Genomic DNA, 10,126 nt, shown 5'->3' with positions numbered 1-10,126 from the left:
CCCCCTCCCCTGCCTCCCTCCCCGCGCGCCGCCCGCCCCGCCAGCCCCGCTCGCCCTCGCGCGCTCGGAAGGGAGTCGCGAGACGTCGGAGCGGCGGCCACGTAGCGCTGCGGCGGCGGCGGCGGCGGTGGCGGCCGAGGCCGGGTCTGCGGAGCGGCCCTGAGGACAGACGTTGGGCAGGGGGGAGGGGCCGGCCCGGCCGGCGGTTGTTACTCGAGCGCCGCGGCTACAGGCCCCCCGCCGCAGGGATGGACCGCCGAGGCGGCGGTCGGGGCGGCGGAGGCGGAGGCGGCCGGCCCGGGTGAGTAGGAGCCCCTGCCCCCCACGCACACGCCACAGTCGCGGCTGCGCCCCTGGCAGCAGCCCTTCCTTTCCGCCGCCCGCCGAGCCGACAGGGGCTCTGGGCGCCGGGTTAACCCTTCGCCGAGGCAGCTGCGTGCACTAGGCCGGAGCAGCCCCCCATCCGGCGGGGAGGCCCCGGGCGCTGAGCTCTTCTGGCCCCGAGCCTGGCTGGAGGCGCCCGCTTCTGTCCCTTCGCCCCCTCTTTCTCGGACCCGGGCTGGGCTCCAGTTTTGCAGAGTGCGCTCGCCCGGAGGCCCGAGGGGAAGCTGGGGTTGCACGGGGTAGCGGGCCGAGGGGAGGTTTGCACCGGTCCTCCTTCGAGCATTCTCCTGCCCCGCAGCTGGTGGCTTGCACCCACTTTCTCCCCTGCCCTGCGGCTGCGCCCAAACCACCGGGAGTATTGTGCCGCCTGAGATAAAAATGCATCTAAGTGTACACCCGCCCAATACTCACCCAGAGGGTAATGCAGACCTTTCTCCACCCCCACCACAGCCTCCCCTCCAATCAGGCTCTGCTTAAGATTCTTAGATGGGAGCCACTGAAGGTAGTGACACCCCCGTTACATCTGCACAGAACATGTTTCATTGTCGAGGAATGTCTCCGCCAGAAATGATAAATACCCCTGCTTCACCCTGAAACACTGTCTTCACGATTTAAGATCCCGTCTGCTCTTCTTGAAGAGGGCGTCTTTGATCACATCTAGCACATCCCTCCCCCACAACACGCGCGGACGGACACACACACACACACACTTCCTGATTGCTGAACAGTCCCTGTCATCACGGATCCATTGTCAGGAATGGCTTGTGCCAATCAAAGGAATGTGCTTTTGCCTTTGGAGAAGGGTGCTTTCCACATCCATGTTCTCAGGATGTTGCTGTGTGAGTCTGTCTTTGATTGTCCTCAGGTTGCCTCTGTGTTCAAGCATCATCTTTCCAGTGTTTCCCCTATATACATTACATCTCCCGTGGATCCTCAGTAATACCTGAGTGATGGTTTTTTTTTTTCCCCTCAGTTAATTACGTATGGCGTGTGGGAATTTAATTTTTTTTTTAAATTTCATTTGTTTTGTTGTAATGTTTAACATCTGTGGTCAAGGCATAGTAAATATATAGGGTAATATTTTGGGACCAATTTTTTTTTTTTTTTTTCTTTTCCAGAGATGGCACGGTCCGTATTGTTCTGGGAATGGCAAATAGCACATGTTTTGTTGACAACATGTATTTGCTTAGGGAATGAAGAGCTGCTGTGGCTGGCATGTGAGAAGTGTGTGCACTGAATGTTGGTTGTGTTCCCATGTAGGGCTGATTTGAGAGTGGTGAGCTGTACTGTGATAGGGCTGGCAGGCATCTGGGTTGTTTGTATCAGGACTGTGCACATGTGTTCAGATAGATACTGCCTTTAGTATAATTTTGTTGAAAATGTACACTGCTGAGTGTTCGGGATTCTGAAAATGTCTGTGTTAGTGGTTCCTAACCTCTCTTTGGAGTCATGGAAGCCTTTAGGACCCTCTTCCAGGGGAAATAGACACTCATAATTTTGTATGCAGTTACAGTCATCTTGAGCCTGGTCCTGGGCCCTGAGGTTAAAATCTGTATTGAAAGGACTTTGAGTTTTGTGTTTTCCTTTATTTCTTTCTTGAGGATTGGCATTACTTTGGTCCTGAGCAGTAAGCAACAAACTAGATGAAATATGTGTCCTTGTGTTTTGTTCCTTAATTACAGTGAGTTAGGTATTTGTAAGGTATCATTTCCCTGTCTTGCAGTAAAGAAATGTATGTGAGAATTTCAGAAAAAGTTAAAACTGGAGTCAAAGTAACTTGTCTAAATGTGTCTAAATGTGCCTTGCACTCTCTTATAAATGTAGCAGATTTCAACAGCAGAATCAGTGGTCTGTTTTCTAATGCCTATCTGGAATCATTTTGTGTTGTTTGAACTTGATCTGATCTCTTAAAAGAAGACCTTATCTTTCCCATGGTAGAATACCTGCTCTGTGAAGGTTTTTCAACTTTATTAGATGTGATTTCATGTCTTTTTTTCAGGGTGATGTTACCATCAGAATCATCCGTTTTAAAATTTTGTTTTAATGGAAGGATTTTAATTATAATTAGGAAATTCAGTCTCCATGTTTAAAATCTAGAACTAGGTATGAATGTTGCACCGTTCTACAATAAGCAGGGGATAAATATCAACTATTCTTGTTTAAATCACCCTGCCCTCAGCCTTTGCCTTTTGACCATATCTCAGTCAGGAGACAGTCTGTGATAGTGTTATGATGGGCAGTGAGATAAAAGAAACAGGTCCCCAGCTCTCCAGGAGCTTGTAATTCTGGTAATATTTTTCGCTTACAAAATCCTTTAGGACTTTCGTATTTTTGGTATTTTGGAGTTTCTGAGCGGCTAAGGAATTTATGGTATTAACAGCATTTTGGATGGCAAGGGAGCCTTGGAATCTTGCATAAAACTGGTTTCATTCACCTGAAGAATAGCATTTATTCTAATAATTATGCAGTATACCCTATGAAAGCATGCTGAGATTGCAAATATTGCATTTTTATTATCTAATAAACATGATTGAGGTGGCTTATATTGCAGGTTATGTTTTTTTTCATGTCGTGCCTAAAGTTTTACTGTTAGAAATTATTTGCCTATCCTAACCCCAAAGAATTTCAAAATTGCAAATATATTACTTCTCTTTCTCAGTGTAGTATTATATGACAAATCATTAAAATCTCAGGGGACAGTGTGCTTCCTTGATTTAACATCATAGAACCTCTTCTAACCAGTCCCTTACCTAGGTAAACACCCACACACCACAAAGCAGCTGATCATATAACTCATATGGCTGTGAGAACAGCATTCTCTCTGCCAAATTCAGAGCTTGGAAGCCGTAAAACAATTGCATAGCAGTGAAACACGGAGTGGTGGTACCGGCAGCTCACTCTCATTAGCACAAACAGCTTGCTATAGTTTTTTCAACGCTCTTCTTCAGACACCCTTCCCTTAGGAGGTTTCAGATCAGCTTCTACTCAAGGGAAACAGCACCTACTTTCTGCAACTGTGGCCTCAAGATCTGATGCATGACAGCCAGAGCTGTTTCCATTTCTGCTCTCAGTATGGGAAGTAATCTTGTAGTGTGGTAAGAAAATACTTTTCAAGTCTATAGAAAAAAGTTGATTAGTAATGCTGCTGATGTGATTTTGTTTTTGAATGTCTGAAGCCTTTCGAAAAAGCAAACTTGTAAAAACTGTTTAAAAACAAATCACCCTTTTCTCAAGAGTTTCAGAAAATTTCACCAAAATGTGAATATACTCTTGAGTTTCATTTCCCTTGTTCTAAAAAGTCAGTTGAGAGACAACCAAAAGCAAAAAAGAACTCAACTGGATTCTCTCATATTTTGAATCATAGCCTTTGGAACTAAAAGAGGTGACTGCATTTCCTCACCAGGAATTTCTGAGTCTTATGCTACCGTTTTAGGTATGATGTTTTTCTCATCTATTGTCATCATTTCAGACAGTTAGCATTTTGATGAAATGATTTTGAGAAGCAGAACTTATTTTGGTAAAAGTGAGTTGGTGTTAGAGTTAGTGACTTTAGCTGAGGGAGGATCAGGGAGATGGTTCTTTGGAGCCAGGCAGAACTAGATTTGAATAAAGCTCCACTGCCTTTACAGCATTGGACTAGTCACCTTGACCTATCTATAGCCTCAGTTTCCTCATCAGAAGAATGGGGTTTGTTATGATAGTAGAGATAATATATATGAACTTCTGGAACACAGGCACATATACACATTAAGGACTCAATGGTAGGACAGGAGTGATGTGGGAGTGAAACTACAGATCATATTGGCTTACAGGATTTAGAGGTCTGGTGCTGCACTCTGCATACTTTAATTTGTGCCAATTTGAGATGAAAAAATTGCAAATATTTAACTTGGTGCATACCTAAGTCTTGCAGGTGCACTGTGCTTGTTGGAACTTTGATTTGTTGCTCTATGGCTGGCTGAACTTGGTGGAGACAGTGAAACTTAGCTCCAAATTCAACAGTGTTACCCACAGGCTGTGCTTGTTTTAAGCCTTTTCAGAGCTTACGTGGTAAAAGGGGTGTTTTAGGACACTAATGTAGCTCAATGAGTTCTGTGTCCAGAGTTGAATCACGTGCAAAGCCTTGTGTAAATTTTCATGGTTAATGCAAGTCATAAAGTGCTTGGTGGAATCAGTGAAGACATTGGATGCTTATTTTAGTTAATCTGTTTGTTTATATAGCAGTTATCTTTGATATTTGAAAACACTTATGAACTTTTTTCTTAAAAAATTCTCATTGCTCTTCTGAAGTTTTGATCATAAACCATTATTATGGCTATAAGTTTGAGTGCCTAAGGCATTTTTGCTTTGATGGGTGAAGGAAAGAAAAGTAAGGTCCCTTACCTGTCAAATTTGATCAGCTCTCCACTTTAGACCTATACCTTTAGGTTGTGTATATAGTTCCCAGCATTGTTTTTAGTCAGAAAGGCAAGTTTATGGTAAAATGCAGTATTATTTTTTTAATGGCAGCCCACTCCAGTACTCTTGCCTGGAAAATCCCATGGATGGATGGAGGAGCCTGGTAGGCTACAGTCCATGGGGTCGCAAAGAGTTGGACATGACTGAGTGACTTCACGTACATAAACATAGTTTAAGAGACTGGTTACTTTGAAAAGCAGGTTCAGGGCATGTATACAGTTTTAGTCAATACATAGAACTTTTAAAATAGGGTTTCTTGAGTTCTATAGAATTAAATTATTGTGTCATTTTTGCAGAATATCACTGTAAGTCCATAACCCAAGAGTTAACTAGAGACTTTTCAGATAAGGTAGGCACATCAGTAATGCATTAGGAAATAGCTCAAGGGAATCTGCTAAGCCTTATTTTCTTTTATTATTGAGTCACCTAGGGGCTTGCCCATCAGTGGAATCAGTCACTAGTATTGGATTACTGATAAAGAGGCATTGGCAAGTAATGGTCTTAGACTCACCTCAGACTTTGCAGAACACTTGAATAAAAGCCTTGGCCAGAATGTATAACAGCAGCATTTATGCTATATGAACCCACTGACTAAACAAGGTTTAGATGATTAAGTTAACATAATTTTTTCTCAACTATAATACATTTTGCCAAGTAAGCTTTTTTTTGGAAGGGGTGCTATTTTTTTTTTTCTGTCTACTTTACTGGAGTCAAATGGCTTAGTAGATGGTTTGTTGGTTTTGTCAGTTTTTTGATAGGCCAATCAGTGTGTGGTGAGAAAGGATTGTTGGAAGAGAATAAGAATGGAAATAATGCAAAGAATGGCTCCTGAGCATGATTTTTGGTCTTTAGTATGGATGTGGTATCAGAAAATGTGACTACATGGATTTCACCAAGATAGGCAGTGTGGGTGATTCCTTTTGACTTCAATGCTAGTGTAGAATATAATCTTCAACACATTTATACTTTTCAGCTTTGTGATTTAGATTCAGTTTGGGGGATTCAATGAAATATAACTTCTTTTTTTAAATAATCTTTTAAAAATTTTTTGTTTATTTTTGTCTACACTGGGTCTTAGTTGCTGCTCATGGGCTTTCTCTAGTTGTGCTGAGCAGGGACTGCTCTAGGGTTGCGGTGCATGGGATTCTCACTGTGGTGATTTCTCTTGGGGAGCAGAGGCTCTAGGCGCAGGGGGTTCAGTAGTTGTGGCACACAGGCTTAGTTGCTCCACAGCATGTGGGGTCTTCCTGGACCAGGGATTAAACTTGTGTCCCCTGCATTGGCAGGTGAATTCTTAACTACTGGACCACCAGGGAAGTCCCAGAATATAACTTCTTAATTATACTGTGTGAGCTATAAAATTAGGTTTATAACTAGGCCCTTATAAATTGGCTTTACCCTTTTGAATATATCATTTTAATATATCTGGAATAATATCAGTGGCCTATGAATATTGAAATGCAAAAAATAATACAGTAAAGTACTGTTCTGTTTCTTGAGAGGGTGGCAAGGAGAACATTTGTGACCTCAGTTCTGTAGATAAATCTGGTTTTTTCCCCCAGTTCCTCTTAAACTATGTCCCAGCTGCCCATGGACTTTTCCTGTATTAATATACCAAGAGCTGGAGTTTGAACAAAAAAGATCTTAATGACCTGGATAACCACGATGGTGTGATCACTCACCTAGAGCCAGACATCCTGGAGTGTGAAGTCAGGTGGGCCTTTGGAAGCATCACTACAAAGATAGTGGAAGTGATGGAATTCCAGCTGAATTATTTCAAATCCTCAAAGATGATGCTGTTAAAGTGCTGCACTCAATATGCCAGCAAATTTGGAAAACACAGCAGTGGTCACAGAACTGGAAAAGGTCATTTTTCATTCCAGTCCCAAAGAAAGGCAATGCCAAATAATGTTCAAACTACCACAGAATTGTACTCATTTCACATGCTAGAAAAGTAATGCTCAAAATCCTTTAAGCTAGGCTTCAACAGTTTGTGAACCAAGAAATTCCAGATCTACAAGCTGGATTTAGGAAAGGCAGAAGAATCAGAGATCAAATTGCCATCATCCATTGGATCATAGAAAAAGCAAGAGAATCCCAGAAAAACATCTTACTTCTGCTTCACTGACTAAAGCATTTGACTGTGTAGATCACAACAAACTGGAAAATTCTTAAAGAGATGGGAATACAAGACCACCTTACCTGCCTCTTGAGAAACCTATATGCAGATCAAGAAGCAACAGTTAGAACCAGACATGGAAAAACAGATTGGTTCAAAATTGGGAAAGGAGTATGTCAAGGCTGTATATTATCAACCTGCTTATTTAACTTATATGCAGAGTACGTCATGCTAAATGCCTGGCTGAATGAATCATAAGCTGGAATCAAGATTGAGGGGATAAATATCAATAACCTCAGATAGGCAGATGACAGCACCCTTATGGCAGAAAGTGAAAAGGAATTAAAGAGATTAAAGAGCCTAATCTCTTGATGAAGGTGAAAGAGGAGAGTGAAAAAGTAGCTTAAAACTCAGCATTCAGAAAACTAAGATCATGGCATCTGGTCCCATCACTTCATAGAAAATAGATGGGGAAGCAATGGAAACAGTGACAGACTTTATTTTCTTGGACTCCAAAATCACTGCGGATAGTGACTGTAGCCATAAAATTAAAAGCCGCTTGCTCCTTGGAAGAAAAACAACAACAAATGTAGACAGTGTCTTGAAAAGCAGAGATATTACTATGCCTCTAAAGATCTGTATAGTCAAAGCTATGGTTTTTCCAGTAGTCATGTATGAATGTGAGAGCTGGACCATAAGGAAGGCTGAGTGCCAAAGAATTGATGCCTTCAAACTGTGGTGCTGGAGAAGACTCTTGAGAGTCCCTTGGACAGCAAGGAGACCAAACCAGTCAATCCTAAAGGAAATCAACCCTGAATATTCATTGGAAGGAGTGATGCTGAAGCTGATGCTCCTACTATGGTCATCTGATTCGAACAGCCAATTCATTGGGAAAGACCCTAATGATGGGAAAGATCGAAGGCAGGCAGAGAAGGGGACAACAGAAGATGAGATGATTGATTGGCATCACCAACTCAGTGGACATGAGTTTGGGGAAACTCCAGGAGATGGTGAAGGACAGGCAGGAGATGGTGAAGGACAGGGAAGCCTGGTGTGCTGCAGTCCATGGGGTCGCAAAGAATCGGACATGAATGAGGGACTGAACAAGAGTTTGAACTTACCTTACCTGAAGCATCCTCAGCCCTTCAGTTTTCTTCAGCATACCAGGCATACGCACTAGTCAAAAGTCATTTAAATTAGCTCAGTAAATGTTTAGGAAAATCCTAAATCCTTACAGTAAGAATTGGATAAATAAGTTAGCGTATATTCATACAGTTGGGTAAATTTTATATGGCTACAAAAAAGAATGAAGAAACTATATATTATTGTGAAAAATCTCTAAGCCATATGTAAGTGTAATACAGTATGTGCTCATTTGAGTATGGCTTATAAGATTCACTCATATTGTGTGTAACAATACTTCATTTATTCTCATATAATATTTCATTGTACACATACATTATAATTTATTTCTCCATTCTACCATTAATGGACATTTGGATTGTTTCTGGTATAGCTGTCATGAGTAATGCTGCTGTATTCACTATATTCTCTTATGTACTTAAAATTTTTGATCCTTGCAAGTGTATACTAAATAATTTTTCTAATTTAAAAATCATATCATTTCAAATGGCTACTTTCCTCCTGTCGGATTGTGGTAAACAGCTATACACTTACGCATCCATTCCAACTTGTCAGGAATTGAAACTGTATCCAAAAGATAGTTTTTTCTGCCTTTCAGAATCTCCTCAACCTTTTCATCACCTCAAATGGAAAGTTAGATTTTTTTCTTTAAAGATGACTTGTGTCTCTAAGGTCAGGTGGTACAGAGAGTCCTAAAGACATGTCCACAGAAGCCAGCTGTTGCAGGGTTGGACTCTTCTAAATCTAGAACTGGTGTTTATTTAATCCTCTGTAACGCTGTTTCTCAAACTTTTGGACCATGATCCACAGAGAGAAGCAGTATATGCATGCCCACATGTATTCCCTCACATGTGTACCACCACCTACAACTGAAACAAAGCTCCAGAAACAGTAGTTAGCCTTATCATCTGTGAGTCTGTTATTTTACACTATTTCATTTGTAAAAATTGGGATGGGACAGACAGTTTGAAAATCATTGCCCTAAATAGAACTTAACAAAAAGTATTTTCTTGACGTTGATGCTAAACAAATGCTTACTGGATTAAATGGGGATGGCGGGAGTGATAAAATGAAAAGCTGTGCTTAATGGTATGAGTTTGAAGTGTTAAGAAACGTGGCATGAAGGAAATCATGGTATTTATGACCTTAGTTACTGCATTATTGTTGTTTAGTCACTAAGTTGTGTCTGACTCTTTTGAGACCTCATGGACTATAACTCACAGACAGGCTCTGTCTGTGAGATTTCCCCGGTAAGAATACTGGAGTGGGTTGCCATTTCCTTCTCCAGGCAGTCTTCCTGACTCAGGAATTGAACCGGCATCTCCTACATTGGCAGGCAGATTCTTTACCGCTCAGCCTCACCAGGGAAGCCCAGTTATTGCATAAAGAGAGTTAATTCTTAAAGATGAAACTCTGGAAAGGTTAAAATTGGATTCTCATTTTGCCTAGCATTTAAACTATGTTCTTCTAAAAGATGGGACACCTACTGTTGCTTAATACACACACACATACAGTCAAGCACTGGCTACCTGTTTATTCATTGTTAGGTAGAAATGAGTGGACTAAGAAATATATACAAACAAATACATATAAACATATACAAATGTAATTTATACAGTATAACCTTTAACACAAAGTGTGGTTTAAATAACAATTTATTTGTGTAAAATGGTTACAGAATAAAAATACATCAAGGATTCAGTAGTGAATTTTTATCTCTGTGTGAAAATCAGACTCTGGGCTTGGACTATATTTCAGAGATAGCTCTGTCAGAAAAGCAATCATCAGAACGTGGTTCAATGGAAGGACAAAACTTAAAAGTCTTTCATTTCCATACCCAAAGTTATGTATACTGTGAATATGTCTGTATTTTTCTTTATTTATGTACCCATTTAATCCTCATATAACCCCTTGAGGTAGGTATTATCTCCATTTTTCAACAGGGAAATTAAGACAAAGTGAGGTTATGTAACTTGCCAAAGTGAATGTATTATTTTCTTGGTGTTGAGATTTTGTAGGAAA

The 10,126-nt window shown here is 41.2% G+C and overlaps 1 protein-coding gene across 2 annotated transcripts in view; it reads left to right on the top strand.

Annotated features, from left to right (window-relative positions):
• The first annotated feature begins 239 nt into the window (after positions 1 to 239).
• The window catches only part of ZNF652 (zinc finger protein 652), a 56,682-nt gene continuing 46,795 nt past the window's right edge, over positions 240 to 10,126 (top strand). For both annotated transcript variants that reach the window (XM_081582508.1, XM_081582507.1), the window contains exon 1: positions 240 to 301. The gene's annotated coding sequence lies outside the window, so the exon portion shown is untranslated. The remainder of the gene's footprint in view (positions 302 to 10,126) is intronic.

This window comes from Giraffa tippelskirchi, chromosome 3, assembly GCF_054371585.1.
Source record: "Giraffa tippelskirchi isolate mGirTip1 chromosome 3, T2T-mGirTip1v1.2.pri, whole genome shotgun sequence".
Lineage (NCBI taxonomy): Eukaryota > Metazoa > Chordata > Mammalia > Artiodactyla > Giraffidae > Giraffa > Giraffa tippelskirchi.
This window is presented reverse-complemented; position numbering and strand designations above follow the sequence as displayed.